The following is a 22,679-nucleotide window of genomic DNA, read 5'->3' on the forward strand; positions in this document are numbered from 1 at the left end:
ATATATTTATGACTTTGCAGTAGGCAGAGAGTTCTTAAAAAGGACACAAAAAGCCCTAGCCATGAAAGGAAAGATTGGAATTCATTAAAATAAACAGCTCTTCAGAAAAACACATAGTTAAGAGAGTGAAAGGCTAGTCACTGTGAGAGCATATATTTAGAATAGGTATATTTAACAAAGATCTCATGTACTCTGTATAAAAACAACTCATAAATTAATAAGAAGATGATGGGCAACCTAATTTAAAAATGTGCATAGGCTTAGCATGCATTTGAAAACAGAGGATATCCAAATGCCCAGTCAACAATGGGCAAATAAATTGTAGAATATTAATAAAATGTAATAGTATATAAAAAAATGAGAATACAGGAATTACTGCTATATATATATAATACTGATGCATTTCATAAGCAGACAAAATTAAGTGTGAACTGTATGAATCCATTTATATAAAGTTCAAAAACATGCAAAAATTATTGATGATAACTGATGTTGGAGTAATAGTTATCTTTGGGGAGGCACACTGGTGGGGAGGGAGCAGAGGGTAGGATTCTGAGGTGCTGGTAATATTCTACTTCTTTTTTTTTTCTTTTTTTTAAAAGATTTTATTTATTTATTTGACAGAGCAAGAGAGCACAAGCAGGGGGAGCAGTAGAAGGAGAGGGAGAAGCAGGCCTCCCACCAAGCAGGGAGCCCGATGTGGGACTCAATCCCAGAACCCTGGGATCATGCACTGAGCCAAAGGCAGATGCTTAACCACCTGAGCCACCCAGGCACTTCTTGATCTGGATGATAAGTTACATGGATGTTTCGCTTTGTGAAAACTGAGCTGGACGCTTATAACTTGTTTCTTTTTTCTATACACGTTACATTATAACAAAAAGACAACTCAGAAAAATAAAATGAAGTGATATAACACCTGAATGCAAAGGTGAACTTAGACTAAATATTGGTAATATGTTTTTGGGACAATATAGATAATTTGAATATTGTCTAGATATTAGATGACATTAAAATGTTTATTCGTTTTTTGAGGTGTGATGGTGTTGGGGTCTTTTTTTTTTTAAAGATTTTATTTATTTATTTGACAGAGAGAGACACAGCGAGAGAGGGAACACAAGCAGGGGGAGTGGGGGAGGGAGAAGCAGGCTTCCCGCCCAGCAGGGAGCCCGATGTGGGACTTGATCCCAGGATCCTGGGATCATGACCTGAGCCGAAGGCAGACGCTTAACGACTGAGCCACCCAGGCGCCCGCGGGTGTTGGGGTCTTTAAGGAGAACATTTTAATTTCTATTAGAGGTAAGCTGAAGTGGTTATGAATAAAGGGCCATGATGTTCACAATGTACTTTCAAATGGTTCAGTAAAACAAATATATACACATATATAAATATATTCCTAGGTATATCAGTACACACACCAATAAAGCAAATATGGTAAAATGTTAACAAAAATATTAACAACTGTTCCCTTTAGGCAGTGACAATACTTATGATCAATGTACCAATCTTTCAACTATTTTTTATGTTTAAAAATATTTATCATAATAAATTTGGGGGAAAAGCCTTAAAGCATCAGTTAGTGTTCAGCTACCTGTGGCTTGTGGGCTTGGAGTCCTATGGAATGGCTATGCCTGGCAAGAATGAGGTGGAATGTTGATTTCTGTGGTCCTCCCAATCTTTCTAGCTCATTCTGCACTCCCAGCAGTCAGGAGGCAAGGCCCAGGCCAGATGCTGCCTTGCTCGGCCACTCATGCTACCAGATGTCAGGCGTCCCTTCCCTGCTTCATGCTCAGCAACCTCTCCATTTTCTTGTCCTTCTCTCCTTGAGCACAGCCTTCCTTCCCTCCAACCCCTGCTCACGACACCACACGGTCCAACTCCATCGTTTTGGAACCAGGAAAAAGAGAAACAAGGAAATCAAATAAATATATCACCCCAATACACTGGAGGAGACTCTAATGGAGCAGAATGAAGACAGTTCCTCTGTAGCGAGCACCACAGCCAGAGCTGGGCTCTCCAACCACCTGCGAAACACTCTGCATGTAAATATTTCCAAACGGCCTTGTTAAAGAGAAGAGGAAACCCAGGCAGAGTCATACATCGCCCAGATGTATTAGATCAGAAAAATGAGAGTGGGAAAGGTCAAATACTTCTTCTGTAAAGGAGAGAATATCCCTATTACTTATAAAGGACAGAACGAAGACTATTTGGACAGGGAGACAGATACCAGCAGGCTGCCTCTGGAAAATTAATGGAGCACTGCAAGGTCTAAGAGGACAAAATCCTGGCACGTGTGAAAGTGGGATGGAAAAAGGAGGAAAGACTTCGGAACTGCTCTTCTGTAATATGCGGGCCGGAGGTTGTCCTTGCAAGTACATGACTGTTTCCTAGTCCTAATGCCCCTTATGAACACTATTGAGAACCAGCAATAAAGAAAGTTTGTCCGACAAAAACATTTTGATGTCTGCCCCTCACTCAGTTTTAACAATTTCAAGATGGATTCTGGGGCCAGAATGTCTGGATTTGCAGTTCAGGCACCACTGCTTACTTATTAATGATGTGACCTTGGGCAAGTCCCTGACCCTTGTGTGTCTTCATTTTTTTATTTATAAAACGAGAGTATTATTAGGATGTACTTCATCAGTTGCTTTTAGTGTTGAATTAGTTAATATGTGTTAAATGCTTAGAATGCTGCCTGGAACAGACCAAGGGCCATCCCTTGTAGACTATGATGATGGTGATGGTGTTGATGAGGAGGAGAAGCAGGAGGAAAAAGAGCAGCTGCAGGAAGAGGATGACTTCGTAGGCATTATCTTCTCTTCAATCATCTTTTCTCACCTGTTTCTATTTCTGAAACCATCATTTCAGCCTCTACCCCCAAATCTGAGAGTCACTGTTGACCTCCTATTTTCCCTAAGATTTCCAGAACTCAATCAGTTGACACTTTCTGTTGATTTGACCTTCTATGTTTATCATATCTCTTACCTCATTTCATCATCAAGGCCTTCACTCTTAGTTTGCTTCTAACTTGAGAAATTGCCAAGGACTTCTTGGTCTTATTATCCCCCCAGTTCCCTCCACTCTATTATGTCTATGATGCCACTGACTTGGGTAATGTCAGAACCTGCTCAAAATCTTTCAGTGGCTGCCCATGCTGTCTGGCAACAGAGTTTTTAATCTAGTATTTGGGACCTTGGGAAATTCTGACCTGCATTTCCGGACTTATTATTATTTAGTTTAGAGATATGCACTACAAGCTCCATTCAAACTAGATTCTAACAGGTACTTGAAACATTCTCAGTTTCAGATGGTGCTACTTTTAGCTATATGGTCCTGGGCAATGAACCAGAATTTCAGTTTCCTCTTTTGTAAAATGCAGACAATAATAGAATCTGCAGTGTGGTTTGAAGATTAGAGGCATTCACATGTGGAGAGAAGTTAGCTAGGTGCCTACCATGAAGTGAGTCCTCCGTGAATGCCAGTCTGATGATGATGATGAGTGCTATTGTTTATGCTGCTGTCCTTTTACAGATGCTTTCCTCACCTCTGTTTCCTTTTGACAAAACACTAGCTATCTTCTAAGTCTTGTCTTTTCTCAAATCTTCCCATTTTATAAAGTGTTTTTTCATTCCATCCAACCAGATATCTTCTTTCCCTCCTCCGAACTCTCATGTACTCCCCTTTCTTTTGGAACAAAACCCTTTTCCTGTAGCCACCCTATCTCAAGAGCCACAACACAAATCACCAAACAATGAACCCCTTGGAGGTCAAGACCGCTGCTTTACTTACCTTTGTGTCCCCTGCAGGATCCCCCATGATCCCACGCAAGATCCTCAAATACCCCTTTAATGGACAATTTGTTATTGATAAATTAATTATTAAGCTTAATTGATAAGCCCCGTTTTCTGGATTACATGTCATAACTCCCAGAAATTCTGCATTTTGATTTGATAGCCATAGAATTGAGTGTTAACTACTTCCCAAAGCCCCTCGCTCCCATAGGGGACTACTTAATAGGAAAGTCCATCCTTAGGACAACCATAAAACTGTGGTATCCAAAACTCTTTGGAAAAAGTTTCATATTTTATATTTCCCTGTTAAGAAATACAGATCAAAGTAATCAAGATGAGGTATCAGAACTTTGCTGATACTCTACGCATATTGGGGGTGGTGGAAGGATTGCATTTTAATTTTTTTTAGTGTTTAAGCTGTAAAGCTCTCTCTCACTTTGATCCTATTTTTTACTCTTTCCCCAAAAGGAACTTTGTTCAAGCTTACCCTTTTCTTCTCTTTACTCGTCTGCACTCCGTGTTTCACGTGGGTGTGGGGTGGTGGTGGAAATGTTTTCGCAACCCCAGGAGCTTCGCTGGTGTAATCTGAAACTGGCCCCCAGACACAGGGGGCAGGGAGAGATGGAAGAAGGAGGCAGCCACCCCAGATTGGTAGGTGGCGGGTTTAACAAGCCAGGGAGCTTCCATCCGGGGCATGTCCTGAGCGCAGGCAATTGGAGTAGACCTCTGCACCTGCCCACCAGAATCTTACATATTTACCTAGAGGCCTTGACTCGCTTGGTCAAATATACCGCCCCGGGGTCCGGAGGGAACATTCTCTCTGACTATAACAGCCTGTTACGAGGGGGTGGAGTGTTGGAGGAGGTCATCGCGAGAACGTGACCGCTGGTTGACTCGAGACCTGGATCCGTGCAATCCGGGCTCCTCACGCCCTCCCCTCCCCTTGCCTGTTCTGTCCGCCATTCCCGTGGTGGGAGCCCCTTTCATGGGCGCGGCCTAGAGAGAGTGCCGTGTTGCTGAGACCCTCTGTGCAGTATGTAAACTTGGAAGATTCTGGCGGGCAGGGGAGGTGATCTGCTGGAGTTGCGGCCGCGCGGCACAGGCCTGGCATGGGAGCTCCCTGGCTGATTAAACCTGCCACCCACCAATCCGGGAAGCGGCTACTCTTTTTTCTTCCGTCTCTCCCTACCCTCTGTGTATGGCGGTCAGCTTGAGAACCAAAAGGAAACTGTAAGGAATAAAGAGGGAGTCCTTCATTCCCTTCTCATGGGGAGACTGTCTTAAGTTACATTCCCGTATCTGCACTCTGAAAAGCTTTAGCTGCACATAGCTGCTGATTCCAGGCTTCAGATGAAAAGCAATAGCCTTCCTCAAGTCAGCGCAGGGACTGTTTCTCTCAGTGGGCGGTTAAACCCGGACCCTGGGTTCCCTGGAGCACCCTTAAGCAAACCAGACCACTTAAGCAAGGTTTTGAAAAACCAAAAAGGTAAGAAAATGGAGGACATAATTTGTTTTCATATTTATGTTTTTAATGATATTCTTCTGTAGATTGTGTATCTAAGAATCCATGCCCCATAAGCTGGGTAAGTGAGGACAAATCTGGCTTAGCCTAAGGAAATTATTACAGATTCATGGACTGGTAATTAGAAAGATCTTCATGTTTTAACCGATGGTTTGCTTATGTACTCTCTACTGCAATAAGGCCGGGTCACAGCACCTCTTACCTGGAGCTGGTCTACGCTCAACACTTGAAATTTGCTAACCTACGCAGGTAATAGAATCTCTTTTAAAGATATCTTTCTAATGTATTTACTTTCCAGACAGCCAAATACCAGGCTGCTAACAGATGAGTTGTTTGTACTTTAAAAGTTTACTGTTCCAGTTTAGGACATTCTTGATGGCATTTTATATTCTCTTTGCTGTGCAATCAGCTGATTCATGCTGTATTCTGAAGGTTACGAGTCTCCATGTGATGTTAAGAACTATACGTCTGAACCATTAAAGAAGTGTATAAAATGCAGTGTTGCTCAGTGGAAGTATATGAACCAAAAGTATTTCATCTTATGCCATGGCTCTAGCTATATTTGTAGCTTTTGAGCACTGATGGTTCTACTTTCTTTTACTTTTGGAGTTATAGCTGTCTTCCATGTTGAAAAACAGAGCAAGGGTACTACCAGAAGAACTCTTTATATTTATTATGTGTGTTTTTAGTTCGACTTACAAATGCCACGGGTTGCTGAGTTACTGCCATTTGTCAGGTTTTCTGCTAGATGCCAAGAGGGCTACCAAGATGATTCAGGTAGAGTCCCTACTCTTCAGGAACTTTTAAGTACATCCATGACTGAAATGCTTGGTAGAATGTGCCAGAGATTATTTGAAAAGTATAAAGCATTAGAAAGATTCAAAAAAGGGAGAGAACATATTTGTTTGGGAGAGCTGAAAAAAATGCATAAAAAATCTTTTGAGATGTGCAACTGAAAGATAAACGGATGGAGCTTGTTTCGGGTACAGGAAATCCAGGAAAGGGAAAATCATGGACTAGGCCATACAATCTGGGAAAGTTTGGCATGCCTTTAAAGACCAGTGGGTAGTCAAGGGGGCTTGTATAGGAGTAGCACGGGCTGTGCCCACCTAAGATTCTTGCTCTCTTCTCCAGTATATTGTTCCTAGAGAGTGACTACCCAAACAAAGGTAGTATTTCCCAGATTCTCTTAGAATAGAGGCAGATGTGATGGGTTATTTCCAGGCCTCACCTGCCAGTTAGATCTTGATTCTGAAGATGGCCTTGAACGCTTCATGCTGCAGTTGGTATAGTCCCTGTCAGCTTGGATTCTGAATGAGTAGAGGAGAGCACTCCTTATCTTCCCTTTCCTACCCCAAGTGGGAACACTCAAGTGTACTTAGGGGAGCAAGAAAAACAATTCTTCAATGTGTTTAGGGTTTTTTTTGTGTTTTCTTAAAGAAGCTGGAGTTTACTTTAATCCAATATGGTAGTTAAAAGGGAAAGGTGGTCCTGGCCCATGTTTTTGAGACAGCATGAGATAGTAGAAACATCTCTAGGCTAAAAACATGGATTTCATTTATTCATTTATTCACTTATTCATTAATTCATTCATATTTACAGAGACTTTTATAGCCTGTTAAATCTTGAACTAAATGCTGGGAATGCTGTGATTAATAATACATAGTTCATGGCCTTATGAAGCTTACAGTGGAGTCCAGGAGAATTAAGAAAAAAACCCACTGGGCTGTGATGATCCACTAGAATGCCTTAGACCAGCAATATCAGCATCACTCAGCAGCTTGTTAGAAATGCAGAATCTCAGGCCCTACCCCAGATCAATGGAATCATAATCTACATTTCAACAAGATTCTCAGGTGATTTGCATGCACATTAAAATTTGAGAAGCACTGGTAAAATGGGTGCTTGATAGACATGCACGGGGGCAATGGGAAGCCCAAGGAAGCACAATTAGTCCAATCTTTTATTGAGACGTTTTAGAAATTTTCTAGACCAAATGATGGCCAACTGACTATTGAGCAGCATGTTTTAGTCATAACAATTGTGTGAATTTGGGTAAGTTATGTGCTGTCATCTTTGGTTTCCTTCTCTGCAAAAATATGGATATATTTCAAGGTCGTTTTGAGGTTCAAGACTTTCCAAGGTTGTTTTGAGGCTCAAATGAGCAATATGTAAAAGTGCTTTGAATACACTAAAGCTGTACAAAAAAAAGGAAAACTTACTTTTTTGGCTATATTTCGAATATAGGGAAACATTGTCTTCTTTGGTATAGTAATGTACTGTAGACAGTATTTAGTAAGAAAAAATTATCCTATGTGGATATGTTCTGAGTATATGCAGAACTGAAAGATAATTTTTTCCCTCCTACTTATTGTGGAAGAGTATATAATATCTGAAAAATAGATCAAGTATGTTGGTCAAAAAGATGTCTCCTGGGGTTGAAAATTGCATTCCCTTGGGGCTCGTGGGGTCTGGACTTTAACCATTTGTGCCCTTGTATAGAGTTTACCCAAAACACAGAGATAGTGGGAAGGGAGTTTCTTTTGACTAGGACAAATATTAACTCCTTGGCACAAACAGAAAAATCAAACCAAATGAGTTTATTCAGAATTAATAGGACTGCAGAAGGTTAATGAAAAATAAATAAAGAACAATAATTAATTAGTGATGTTAGTGATCCAGTAATACAGTCTTCACACAGAATTTCCTCACTACCAACAAATATTTTTAGTGTTTACCAGGTTTCTAGTCATGTATGGTCCAGTCACACAAAATGACCTATTCATTGATGCTTCTATCCTTTTGCAAATATTTCTTTCTTTGCCTGGGATATTCTTCCTTTTCTGGACCACCTGGGCTACCTGGGCCATTTGATGATTTTCCTGAAAACATCATTTAGACATCATACCTGACAGTACAAAGCTTTTATTGACCAACGTAGGCCAGTTGAGACTCACCTTCCTCTATTGTCCCATGAAAAGTATACTGAGTCACACTGGGATCATTACTCCATGTCTTATTCACTTTCTATCCCTAGCATCTGGCACAGTGCCCAGCACCTAGTAGTACCCAAATAAATGTTTGTCAAATGAATGTGAGAAAGGCTAGCAATTTTAAGAATTTTAAGAATGAATACAAAGGGGCGCCTGGGTGGCTCAGTTGTTAAGTGTCTGCCTTCGGCTCAGGTCATGATTCCAGGTCCTGGGATCAAGCCCCGCATCGGGCTCCCTGCTCCGCGGGAAGTCTGCTTCTCCCTCTCCCACTCCCCTTGCTTGTGTTCCCTCTCTCGCTGTGTCTCTCTCTCTGTCAAATAAATAAGTAAAATCTTTAAAAAAAAAAAAAGAATGAATACATAAACAAAAGTTATACTAATACTGATAGAAGCTTGGTTACTTGTTGATATCACTTAGAAAGGGAATTCTGTCAAATAATAGTCTAAGAACATGTAAAAAGAGGTGGTTATTCACAGATTTTAGATATTCTATCTAAAATCTAAAATATGCTTAGATATTAACATATATGTAAATTAAAAATACTTTAACCCAGAAATTCTACTTTTAGGAATTTATCCTAAGGAAATTAAGAATGTGTACAAAGGGAGTGCCTGAGTGGCTCAGTCAGTTGAGTGGACTCTTGATTTTGGCTCAGGTCATAATCCTAGGGTTATGAGATTGAGCCCCGTGTGGAGCTCTGAACTCAGTGGGGAGTCTGCTTGAGATTCTTTCCCTCTTCCCCTCCCCCACTCTCAATCTTTCTCTCTCAAATAAATAAATAAATCTTTTAAAAAATGTGCACAAAGATCTAGCTACAAAGATGATCATTTTATTCACTTTATAATAACAAAAAACTGTAGGTGAGCTAAATCACCAACAATTGTGAATTAAATTATGGCACAAAATTAAAAGTGAAAGTGTAAAATATATTTATTAATTTAGAAAGATATTCATATTATTTCAGATGTAAAAAGCAGGTTATGAAGTAGTATATTTACTAACTTGGCATTTTTTTTTTTTTTTTTTTTATTTACTAACTTGGCATTTTATTAAAAGGAAAAATTTGCATGCTTAGACAGGGAAGTTTGGGCAGAAATATTCTTTAAAATGTTAATAGACATTTTCTTTGGTTGGTAAAATTATGGGTCACTTTGATTTTTGTTCTCTTCGCCTATAATTATTTAATATTCTCACACTGACATGTATTAATTGGATAATCAATGTTTAAATTATAAAAGGAATCATAAACATTCTTGGAACAAATCATCCCTCTGAAGGCTTCTTGGGAACCTCATATCTTTTAATGTTCCCTACATTCTATTCTTGCAAGAGTTTTTCTCATCCTCCAGTGGGTTCCCCAGATTATTACAGGCTGATGAAGGGGGAGGATGGAAATTAAGGACCAGGAAGAAGAGGAGTCTAATTCACTCTTTCCATGTTGCCCAAGTTTATCTGCTGAATTTGAACCACCAGTCAGTTTTTGGGCTGGTTGGTTTGTCCACTTGGATCACCGATGGCAGGACATGGAGTGGAGAGTAAGATGTGAACCAGGTGCAAAAGATGTTGACAAGTGAGGGGGTGTGCAGTACAGTTCTTAGATCTGATCAGGAGAAAAGGAAGAGGATTGAACAGTAGAAACTCATGTTCTTCAAAAGAACATGGCTTTTTCTCTTTTTTCCAGGAAAGTGAGGGAGTGTGGTTTGGAAGTAGCAATGAGGAATAAGACAGACACCAACCACGTCTTCAGATCCTGAGGTACATGAGGTGTGAGAGAATAAACAGGTACGCCTTCAGGAGGTCGCAGGGGATATGGAGTCCTGGGAGAGTCAGGTTTCATTTAAGGCAAGGATGCTGTTGCTATTAGACCCAGTAATCTTAGACCTCAAGCTCAAGGACCTTGGGTGTCCCAGAGGTTGCTCAAGAAGGATAAGACACGGTTCCTGGCTTTAGGTAACTTGTTCTAGCTAGAAGGCCACACTTGGCATACACAAAAACACCTGGAAAACATTCTGATGCTGAGCTATAGCAATTGGCTGTTAGCCTTGGTCTTTTTTTTTTTTAATTTTTTTATTGTTATGTTAATCCCCATACATTACATCATTGGTTTTAGATGTAGTGTTCCATGATTCATTGTTTGTGCATAACACCCAGTTCTCCATGCAGAACGTGCCCTCCTCAATACCCATCACCAGACTAACCCATCCTCCCACCCCCTCCCCTCTAGAACCCTCAGTTTTTTTTTCAGAGTCCATCGTCTCTCATGGTTCGTCTACCCCTCCGATTCCCCCCCTTCATTCTTTAAAACTAGCCCAGCTGGATCTAAGGTGTTGAACTCGGTCAACCTTTGAACACAATCCCTGCCTCTAAGGCCTTCTCTCTTGGCAAGCTCAAATTCCATGTCATGAAGAAGGAGTTACACTGCAACTCTCTGTGCAGCAAGGATTCAGAGAAGGCAGATCATAGTGGCAGGCAAGAGATAGAATGGGGTTGATGCATGAGACTGACTTAGCCAGTTCTTAAAAAATGAATAAGATTTAATTTCTAGATACTGGAAAACAACACAAGCAAAGATAGAACAGTGGGAATGAGCATGATATGAATATTGTAATATTTTTGTATGATAAAGTTGTTTCTATTTTTCTTAGCCCATATTTTAAAATTAAGTTTATTAAGGTATAATTTACATTCAATAAAATTCACCCTTTATAGTGTACAGTTCAAAGAATTTTGTCAGTGTAAGCATTCATGTACTCAATATCACAATCAAGATACAGAACAACATTGTCCAATAGAAACATAATATAAACTATATATGTAACTTTACATTTCTAGTAGCCACATTAAAAAAGTAAGAAGAAACAGGTGAAATTTATTTTAATAATATATTTTGTTTAACTACATAAAAGTATATCACACTTCAGTGTGTAATCAATATAAAAATTATTGACATAATTTACATTATTTTTTCATACAAAGTTTCTGAAATGTGATGTGTCTTTTATACCTACAGCACATCTCAATTCAGACTAGTCACACTTCAGATGCTAATAGCCTCATGTGTCTAGTGGCTACTGTATTCAACAGTGTAGACATTGATTATTCTCCTCATACCAAAAAGTTCTCTTGTGCTCTTTTGCAGTCAATCTGTTTTCCCCCAATTCTGGCCCCTGACAACTAATTTGTTTCCTGTCCCTACAGCATTAGTTAGGGTTCTCCAGAGAAACAGAACCAAAGGGATGTATCTACATCTGCCTATCTCTCTCTGTCTCTATCTATCTAGAGAAATTATTTTAAGGAATTGGCTCATGGGATTGTGGGGTTGACAGGTCTAAAGTCTGTGGGGCAAACCAAAGACTGGAGACCTAGAGTTGATGTTGCAGCTCAGATCTGAAGGCATTCTGAAATCAGAATTCCTTACTCTCCTGGGGACCTCAGGAGAGGTCTTCTTTTAAGGCCTTCAACTGATTGGATGAGGCCCACCCACAATATGGAGGATTATCTGCTTTAATCAAAGTCAACTGATTTAAATGTTAATCATATCTAAAAAATACTTCACACCACAAGATTCAGCAATTCCATTTCTAAGCATATACCCAGAATAACTGAAAGCAGTATCTTGAAGAGATACTTGTACACTTGATAGCATCATTTAGTAGCATCACTATTCACAATATCCAAAAAGGTGGAAGCAATGCAAGTGTCTATCAGTAGATGAATGGATAAACAAATATGGTATTTACATACGATGGAATATGATTCAACCTTAAAAAGGAAATACTGACAGATGCTACCACATGGATAAACCTTGAAGATCTGCTAAGTGAAAAAAGCCAGTCACAAAAAGACAAATGCTATATGATTTAACTTCTATGAGGTACCTAGAGGAGCAAATTCATAAAGACAGAAAGTAAAAGTGTGGTTGCCAGGGGCTGGGGACAGAGTGGAAAGGGGAGTTATATATTATTTACTGGATATAGAGTTTCAGTTTTTCAAGATGAAAAGAGTTCTGGAGATTGGTTGCACAACAATGTGAATGTACTTAAAACTACTGAACTGTACACCTAAAAATGTTTAAAATAGTAAACTTCATGTTACATGTATTTTACTACAATAAAAATATGTATATACCTTCACAGCAGCATCTAGAGTGATGTTGGTACCTAAAACTGGGTATGGTGATGTATAAAATTAACTATCCTAGCCATGGTGATGTATAAAATTAACTATCACACTATCGTTTTTCCTTTTCTAGAATATCAGATAAATTGAGTCATACAATATATAATCTTCTGTGGGTGCTTCTTTTACTCAGCATACTGCTTTTGAGATTTATCCATATTGTGGGATATATCAGGAGTTTCTTCGTTTTTACCACTGAGTAGTATTCCACTGAATGGATATACTGTAATCTTCTTAACTGTGTACCAGTTGATGGACATTTGGGTTGTTTTCAGGTTTTTGTTATTATTATTAAGGCTGCTATCAACATTCACCTACAGGTCTTTGTTTCTAGTTCCTTTTGAGCAAATATTTAAATCAGTGCATCATATAGAATGCTTAGAGCTGCAAATCACAGAAAGTTGCCTCAAATCAACTTAAAATATGGAAGTTTATTATCTCATTGATAAAAGTCTACAAGAAGAGTGGCTCTTAGGGTAGTTACGTCAGCTGATCGGCAACATCATCAAAGACCTAGGCTCTCCCTCTCTTTCCTCTATTTTTCTGTGTATTGGTTTTGCCTTTGAGCTGCCCTCACTCTTGGTCACAAGATAGCTGTGACAGCATCAAACGTGATACCCAGATAGAATAATGTCCAGAGGTCATATTTTTTCTGAAGGTCAAGGAATCTTCCCCAGAAGTCCCCCAGTGGACTGTCTCACATTTCATTGGTTTGGGTTGCATCAAATGCCCAGAATTGCATCAAATGATTAAAGCCACTAACAGCAAAGAGAGTGGGACCCCTTTAGTTGGCTTAGAGCATTCAGAACCCAATCCTTTGGGATGAGGCTTGTATAACTTCCCCTAAAGCACATAACTGTGCAGAGGAGCATAGACACCTGAACAAAGTCAGAGTCTGTCAGCAGGAAGAGTAAGTCAGTGTTGGATAGACAGGGTCCACGTCATTAAGTCTGTCCCATGCTACTTACACACTGGTTCTCCTGTTCCTAACTAATGCACCCTTCCTGAAATACTTTCACATCTATTACTCTATTTTTACTAAAAGGTTAACAACAACAAAAAGAAGCTCCAATCCCACCCTTTAGAATAGATAACTGAAAATTGTACTCATTCCTCCTTCAAGCCCCGTTTTAAATGATTTCAGTCATTTATTCAACAATAATCTGCTGAACTCTTATTCTGTGGAAGGCTTTGCAAGGCAAATAAGGAAGGATAAAATTAAGATTCCTGCCCTTATCACTTTACAATATAGTTTAGAAAACAAATTAGAAGTGCTGAGTTAAATAGCTGCAGAAGGTATAAACAGTGGCTCTACCTAACTGCAGAGCTGGCACAGACAGGACGATGATTAATAGTTAAATGACAGTAAGTACCGTGGCAGTTCCGAGGAGGACAGCATGCCTGCAGGCTGGAGCAGGCTGAGAAAGCTTGCCAGCAGAGGAGGGATTACAGATGGGTCTTGACAGATAGGATTTACAGAGGCAGACAGGAGCGAGGGCGGGCCCCCAGCTGGAACATCAGGAACTCTTGGGACAGAGTGGTGGAATAGTATATTTGCTTATATCCAAGATGTACAGCAGACTCTCCAAATAGGTTATTTTCACTCGTTCATTAGATAAATCTTTTTTGTGTGCCTGTTATGTCCCCAGCTCTGTTCTCGGCAGAAAAGTTATCCCAGGAAACCAAACAGACACAAATTCCTGTCCTCATAGAGGCTGTATTCAAGTAAAGGAATATAGACAACCGTACAAGAAGAAAAATATGTCTCACATCAAATGTAGTAGAGAAAAATCAGGGAAAGGGAGGGGCAGGATGATGGGGGAAGATATAATTTCAGGGATATGTCTAGACCTGGAGATCTGAACTGGCCTCTCTCACATATGTACCCAGCGATACAGGGCAAGACGAGATTGCCCTCAAAGGTTTCGAGGCAGATGGTGGTGGCAAGGCTGTGAGTGTGGCAGGGGAGGAAGGGTGGAGGTCTTGCCAAGATCATGCAGGGACAAAGTCTCCTCCTTTATTCCTGCCAGTGGTGAGGGGGAGGCTGGGGGAAGGCTCAGACTTATCCAGAGCTCATGGGACTCCTGGCCTCTTCCTTACTTCTGCCATTGGAGAAGGGCAGTTGGGAGGGATAGCCTTATTTTTTACCAATAGTAGGAGTTAAAGTTGGAAAAATAGACTGAAGCCAGGTTGTGGAGGGCCTTGAAAACCAGTAAGGACCAGGTGGAGTTTTGGTGAGCTAGGGGATGGTTGAATTCTTGTTTGCTTGAATTTCTGTTTGTCAGCATGATGAAGGCAAAGTATAGAACGGACCCTCTCAAGTACCCCTTAAGTCAAGTCTCTCTTAAAGCTTTTGAAGTTCCTGATGTGTTACAAAACAGAAGAAAATCCAAACTAGGTTAGCAAAAACTGTGGTCTATTTAAGTTGTTTAAATTTAATAAATTATTGTTTCATCAGACATTAATGCCATGTGATATAGCTGTGTTTCCTATATTACAAGATTTATTAAAGAATAGTTCAAAATACCCTGGTAGGTTTGATCACGGGACTCTTATTTCAAGTTATATGACAAGTACCTTCTTTCAGTCCTGTCAGTTTATCTCTGCATCTGTATGTGCAACCTCATCATTTGGGTTTACTAACCCTCTACTTTGGGCTAAACTTCAACTTCATCTGATTTCCCATTTGCTCATTGTTGGGTCTTTTATCATTCTCTGTCCTCTGCTGTCAGTGTCCTTTTGACTTTTATTTGTTTAATGACTTTTGACCAACCCTGTTACTGATGTGACCCTCATGTTTTGTCTGTATCCCGGTTTCCTGATTCTGGCTCCTTGCCTGGATCCCTCAACCTGCTGCCATTCACAGCCTGGCATGACAGATGGCCATAGGCTAATGGCAAGGGCACTCCATCAGAGCCTTGGCACTGCAGTCATCTAAGATGTGAGACACGCAGCAGAGGAGAAACCATGAATAGGTAGCTGGATGCTTTTCTTGGTTTCTATATAGTGCCAAGTTTTGCTGGACTGCTTATTGTCCACCTACATGAATCACTGTAAGTGAGACCTTGGGTAAATGGAATCTCCCTTTAGGTCATATTGCAAAGTAGTTTAATTCAGTGCATGCTTGTTATAGGTCAGTCCTGCACAAAGCTGTGCTGGATACTGAGGGGGATACAAAGATGACATAACACTGTTACTGCCCTTAAGGAGCTTACACTCCAAGAAGGGAGATGCCCACGTAACTAGCAAATAATAATATAAACTAAGATGGGAAAGTCCTGTGGCAGAGATCCAAACCAAGCTGCCTGAAGCACACAGACAAAGCCATTAGCTTGACAACGTGAAGGATTCACTGATGGATTTGGGTTGTACTAGTTGTGATCTGTGTGCCTCTGGGTCTTGCAAACCACACACACAACATCAGTTTCTGCTAATTCTTTTGATCACTTTTTCAGACTCATTATTTCAGGAGTAAAAGGAGTGTTTAGATACAATTAGCACAATAAGGAATTTATTCTCTAGATAGGATTCAAAAGTGCATGATATTTATAGAAGAGGAAGTGATGATGAAAAAAAGGGTGAAGAAGAAATGGCTCATTATGGTAAAACCATGGCAAATAATACCTTTTAATGTTTAAGGTCAAACAGTATGTGGAATATTTTGGTCATAGGTCCAGTGTGTCAACTTCAATAGTCACTTAACCATTTTCAGGTGCAACTTACTCACCTAGAAACAAAAAACAAAACAAAACAAAATAAGTCCTCTACTTATTATATGTGGTCACAATTGATTAGGAAAAACTCTTTAAGGGGCGCCTGGGTAGCTCAGTTGGTTGAGCGTTGGACTCGATTTTGGCTCAGGTCATGATCTCAGTGTCGTGAGATCGAGCTCCTGATGGGGCTCTGCACTGGGCGTGGAGCCTCCTTAGGATTCTCTCTCTCCCTCTCCCTTTACCCCTCCCCCCTGGTTGCTCTCGTGATGTCTCTCTTAAAAAGAAAAAAATAAGAAAAACTCTTTAGGGACGCCTGGGTGGCTCAGTCATTAAGCGTCTGCCTTCGGCTCAGGTCATGATCCCAGAGTGCTGGGATCCAGCCCTGCATCGGGCTCCCTGCTCCGCGGGAAGCCTGCTTCTCCCTCTCCCGCTCCCCCTGCTTGTGTTCCCTCTCTCGCTGTGTCTCTCTCTGTCAAATAAATAAAATCTTAAAAAAAAAAAAAACTCTTTAAAATGCTTGGAAGTTACAGTAAAAGACTTTTTTCCTTGGAGAAATACACCATATCAGTTCCTTTAAATGTTCTAGCTGATATTCCTAACATTTATTTAAACTGACTGTATTAATATAAAGAACTACTTTATATTTTTGATAAAAACAAACAAGAAATAATGACAATTTTAATCCCCCAGGAAAATATACAGAAAGCGTTTTTTTTTTTTTTTTTGGTAAGATACAGGTTTTAAACATTAACTGGCTTCTATATTTCCTACCAATATTTGCTCAGAGAAGTGTTGTATATACATGAATTTTTGTAGATAGGCTTGTGCATGTGTATAGAAAAAACATCCTGCTTCACATTCTGATCCTCCACGGATACAAATTAAGGTGTGCCGGTCATAGAACTTTACTTTTCTAAAACTGTAGTTTCTATTCCAACCTTCTATTTTTTTGAGATGGTGCAGATTTAATTTTATCAATCTGGAGGTTCTTCTCATATCCCCCAGAGTCATGACTGAGGTCTGGGGGTCCCCACTCTGTCAAGATATTAGAAAGTTTGTCTAGTACTCAATGATATCTGTCCATCTATATAGGTATCAGAAAAGATACCCTTTATTCCTATCCTTAATTACCCTAAGGAAAAAACTCAATTTACAGCTTAAATGATCCCAGTGCATTAATAATGTATTCACTCTTTTATGTATTTCATTAAGTATTCCTCCAAAAGTTCTGTACATATGTGATATCTTTGTGAAACAAAATGAAACTGTGGTAAATACAATCTGAGTTTCAAATTATTTTTAGATATACCTGATGGAGACATTTAAAATCCTTTTTGGAAGTAGGTATGGATATAAATAAATAAAAATTGCTTTATGATTGATGAATTTGTAAACTTAATTATTTATAATCTTATTTTCTCCAGAATGGATTTCGGGAAGCCAACAGAAATGAATGCGGTAATGTATCATGATAAAATAAAGAGATAAGAATAAATCATACAGTAAGTTTATGGAAAATTGCTAGAACTGGATTGCAAATTTAATTCTGAGTTTTTGAGAGGCCAAAGCAAAGAGGAGATCACAGTTTATGGAAGGATTCATGTATCAGCACAATACTCTTCAAGAGTCGCCCTAATGCCAGGGTCTCAGAGAGGGGGTCTCTGGTAGGTCTTCATGCATGGGACCTTATGATGTCATAGGCAGTGTCCTCAAGGCCATCCTTAAAACTAGTCAAATACTGTCAGGGGCAGTTCATGAACAGTTACTGCATAAGGTACCAAAGCAATGTTGCTTAAGTACTGACTTCTCTGCTGGTGTGACTTCAAGGGAACAGTATTTGAAATATCCAGAGGGATAGAATTGAAGTTGGCATTTGGCTCAACTGAACACTTTTGTCTGTGATTGAATGAAGGCAGAGGTTATACATCCAACGAAAACATACTCAGGCATAGTTTTGGTGTTTAGAGGTTCCTCTCCCTCATTAGTTGAAACCCAGTTGTTGACACACTTAGTTTCAAGTGAAAAACATTGACTATGTGACCTTAGAGTTCAGAGCAGAGCAGTTTTGGGACCCAGAACAAGCAGAAGGGAGAGCAGACTCGTCACCTGTGTGATTTGTGATGTGGCTTTCAGACAGCGCTGTTATCAGCAGGTGCCATCTGGTTGCTGCCTGTTTTTGTTATTTTTGCAGCTAGGTGCCGAGCTCACTTGTTTCTGAGCTACTGAAAGGGGTGTATACAGTAAACATGTAAATGTCACATATTTTAAAAGGAGCAAATTTAAAAATATTATTATTATTTGCTTCCTATACATTTTGGTGGTCCAAGACAAAGGCCTACGTGCTGTAGTACACTGGGGTCACATTCCAAAGTAAGTTCATTAGGGCTTTAGGAATGTCTCCTGCTTCAGATCCAATCTCTTGTAACCAGACACACTGGTACCTCAGGAATCTGAGAAACAAAGTCTTTGCTGGTATCATGATCCTGATGAATTAATTGCAAACATTTATTTACTTGTCTGACTCTGCATTATTTTGCAAACTCCCTGTGAACAGGAACTATTTATTTGACTTAGATATATTTGTAAAAATGTTTACTTTAATATATTTTAGAGGTTTTTGTAAATACAGGAACATTCAGAGAATAATTCTTTACCGTATATCCACCAATCAGCATTAACAAAGGGTCATACTTTCTTAGTCCTTTGTTGGCAAGGCAGAATGTTGAGGTATAATTTGTATACAATAAGGTGCACAGATCTTCAGTGTGCACTGTGAAAGATTTTGAAAATTGTACATACACATTTAACAACCACCCAAAGCAAGATATATGACAGTCTCAGGAATCCAGAAAGTTCCCTGAAGCCACTCTTCCATCCATAGCCTGTCACAAAAGGGCAAACTTTCTGATTTTCTTTCTGATTTTCTAACAGCTCAGATTAATTTGCCTGTTTTTGGACATCGTATAAATTAAATCACACAGTATACACTCCTTTGTGTCTGGCTTATTTCACTCAGCATAATGTTTTCTAAATTCACTTGTGTTGGTACATATTACATTAATTTATTTATTTTCATTGATGAATTGTATTTCATTTTATTTGTTCATTCTCCCTATTGATGTGTGATATTCAGGTCATTTCCAGTTAAGGCTCTTGTGAGGATTCTTGTAAAAATCTTCTTGTGAACATAGGTTTTCTTTTCTTTTCTTTTTTTTTTTTGGAGGGGGTAATAATTTAGGAGTGGAATGCTGAGTCAGAGGGTAGGTGTATGTTTAACTTGACAAGAAAATGCCAAATTGCTTTCCAAAGTGGCTGTAGCATTTTACACTCCCACCAGCAATGTGCAGGAGTTCTGCCTGATTCACATTCTCAAGAGTAGGTGTTGTCAGTCTTTTCAATTTTAGTCATTCTAGTGGCTTTATTTTGCATTTTCCTGACAATAAAGATGTTGAATACCTTTTCATGTGCTTATTGGACATTTGTGTATCTCTTCTCTTGAAGTGTCTGTTCAAGTCTTCTGCACCTTTCTGTTTTTTCCTTTTGTTTGGTTGTTTTTTTATTCCTTTGTTGTAGGAGTTCTTTATATTCTGGATACAGAATGTCAGATACGTATTGCAAATATGTTTTCCCCATCTGTGGCTTCCCTTTTCATTTTTTGCCTCTCATAATTTGTAAAGATATTCTCCAGTGTTTTCTTTTAGAAACTTTAAAGTTTTAGCTTTTCTTGTAGGTCTAAAATTCATTTTGAATTAATTTTTGTGTGTGGTATCAGAGAAGATGGGTCTCTTTTTTTTTCTCTATCTCACATAGATATCTAGTTACCACAGAGCCATTTATTGAGAAGTTTTTCTTTCCCCATTATGGTGCTTTTGTGCCTTTTTTGAAAACCAGTGGACTGTGTAAGTGTGGTCTCCTTCTGAATTCTCTATTCTGTTTCACTGATCTACTTATCTGTCCTTATGCCAGTGCCACTCTGTCTTGATTCCTGTAGCTTTTGATCAAGTCTGAGGTTACCTAGTCTAAGTCCTCCAGCTTTGTTTTTCTTTTTTAAGATTGTTTTGGCAATTGAGGAACATTTTATTTCCAAGAAAATTTTAGTATTGGCTTGTAAAGTTCTCTAAAGTCCTCTACTCTAAGGAATTATGATTAGGATTGCATTGAATATATACATTAATTTAGGGAGAATTGACATCTTAATTATATTGGCTCTTCTAATCTACTACCATGGTATATCTCTTCATTTATTTAAATCTTTTAAAGCTTTTCACAACAATTTTTTTTGTCATTGTCAGTGTAGATTGATACTATTGTAGATACTATTTCTCATACTATTGTAGATGGAATTGGTATTTAAATATACCTCATAGTCAGGAAGTAATAAAATTCTAATTGGGTGATGAATTCTGAAAAAAGGAATTTAGTGCAAAATTATCCGAATAAGTGAATTGCAAGTAAATTCAGAAGTGACTAGTTATTAGAAGTTCCAGACTAATTTGCAGCGATGCAACGATGTGGATGGAACTAGAGGGTATTATGCTAAGCGGAATAAGTCAATCAGCGAAAGACAAGTATCATATGATCTCACTGATATGAGGAATTTGGGAAACAAGACAGAGGATCATAGGGAAGGGAGGAAAAAATGAAACAAGATGAAACCAGAGAGGGAGACAAACCATAAGAGACTCATAATCTCAGGAAACAAACTGAGGGTTGCTGGAATGGAGGGGTGTGGGAGGGATGGGGTGGCTGGGTGATGGACACTGGGGAGGGTATGTGCTATGGTGAGCGCTGTGAATTGTATAAGACAGATGAATCATAGACCTGTACCTCTGAAACAAATAATACACTATATGTTAAAAAAAAAAAAGATAGTAGGAAGGGGAAAATGAAGGGGGAGAAGTCGGAGGGGGAGATGAACCATGAGAGACTATGGACTCTGAGAAACAAACAGGGTTTTAGAGGGGAGGGAAGTGGGGGGCACGGGTTAGCCTGGTGATGGGTATTAAGGAGGGCAGGTATTGCATGGAGCACTGGGTGTTATACGCAAACAATGAATCATGGAACACTACATCAAAAACTAATGATGTAATGTATGGTGACTAACATAATAAAATTAAGTTAAATAAAAAAGTCAGAGAACGACAAATACCATACGATTTCACTCATATATAGAATTTAAGAAACAAAACAAATAAACATAGGGGGAAGAAAAAATAGGAAAACAATGAAGCCGACTTTTAACTATAGAGAACAAACTGAAGGTTACCAGAGGGGAGGTGGGCGGGGTGATTGGTTAAATGGGTGATGGGGATTAAGCAGGGCACTTGTGATGAGCACAGGGTGTTGTATGGAAATGTTGAATCACTAAATTATACACCTGAAACTAAATTTATACTGTATGTTAACTAACTGGAATTTAAATAAAAACTTGAAAAGAAAAAAGAAGTTCCAGGCTATTTCTAAGGGTACCTTGACATTGCCTAATTGTGGAGATTTAAAAGTCCTATAAATTACAAGTCATTGAGATAATGGTTTTATTTGGTTCATTAAAACTTTAAGTCGATATGAAAATTTTGATCATTGCAGCAGATGCTCCCTCATATCACAGTAATTATGAGGAAGGCCTTTTCATTCGCATACAAAAAAATTACAAAATATGTTTTTTTGCATACAACTTGTAATCATAATTCTACTTTGAAATTTATAATTGATTTAATTAATCGATTAATGTATGAGGTGATATTTTCTCTAAGTTAATTTAGATTTATTATAGAAACAATAAAATCATCATATAATAAATTGAAATTGTTTTACCAATATGTAATTCATAAAACAGAAATCTCCTTGATGAGAAGGAAATACTGATAAATTACAGAAAGCTCATTAATTTTATTTAATTTATAAGTCTATCCAGTTATCTATCACAGTTAATATTTACAATAAAATTAATATTAGTATAAATGTACCAAGATTCAACCTTTAGATACAATTAATTCTATTTTGTAAAAATTAGTGAGTGACAATGAAAAATTTGTAACAAGGGAAAAACTCATTATACATCCTTTTTCTTTTTTTTTTTTTCAGATTTCTATTTAAATTCTAGTTAGTTTACATAGAGTGCAATATTGGTTTCAGGAGTAGAATTCAGTGATTCATCATTTACATACAACACCTGGTGCACTTCACAAGTGCCCTCCTTAATATCCATTGTCCATTTAGCCCATCCCCCACCCATCTCCCTCCATCCTGAGTTTATTCTCTGTCTTTAAGAGTGCTTTATGAGGGGCGCCTGGGTGGCTCAGTCGTTAAGCGTCTGCCTTCGGCTCAGGTCATGATCCCAGGGTCCTGGGATCGAGTCCCACATCAGGCTCCCTGCTCGGCAGGAAGCCTGCTTCTCGCTCTCCCACTCCCCCTGCTTGTGTTCCTGCTCTCACTATCTCTCTCTCTGTCAAATAAATAAATAAAATCTTTAAAAAAAAAA

General features: G+C 38.9%; 1 long non-coding RNA gene across 2 annotated transcripts in view; it reads left to right on the forward strand.

Annotated features, from left to right (window-relative positions):
* Positions 1-4,500: 4,500 nt before the first annotated feature.
* The window catches only part of LOC145722862 (uncharacterized), a 376,891-nt gene continuing 358,712 nt past the window's right edge, over positions 4,501-22,679 (forward strand). For both annotated transcript variants that reach the window (XR_014147437.1, XR_014147436.1), the window contains exon 1: positions 4,501-5,277. This is a non-coding gene — a long non-coding RNA (uncharacterized LOC145722862). The remainder of the gene's footprint in view (positions 5,278-22,679) is intronic.

Source organism: Leptonychotes weddellii, chromosome 8 (assembly GCF_054177405.1).
Source record: "Leptonychotes weddellii isolate Sample4059 chromosome 8, ASM5417740v2, whole genome shotgun sequence".
Taxonomy (NCBI): Eukaryota; Metazoa; Chordata; class Mammalia; order Carnivora; family Phocidae; genus Leptonychotes; species Leptonychotes weddellii.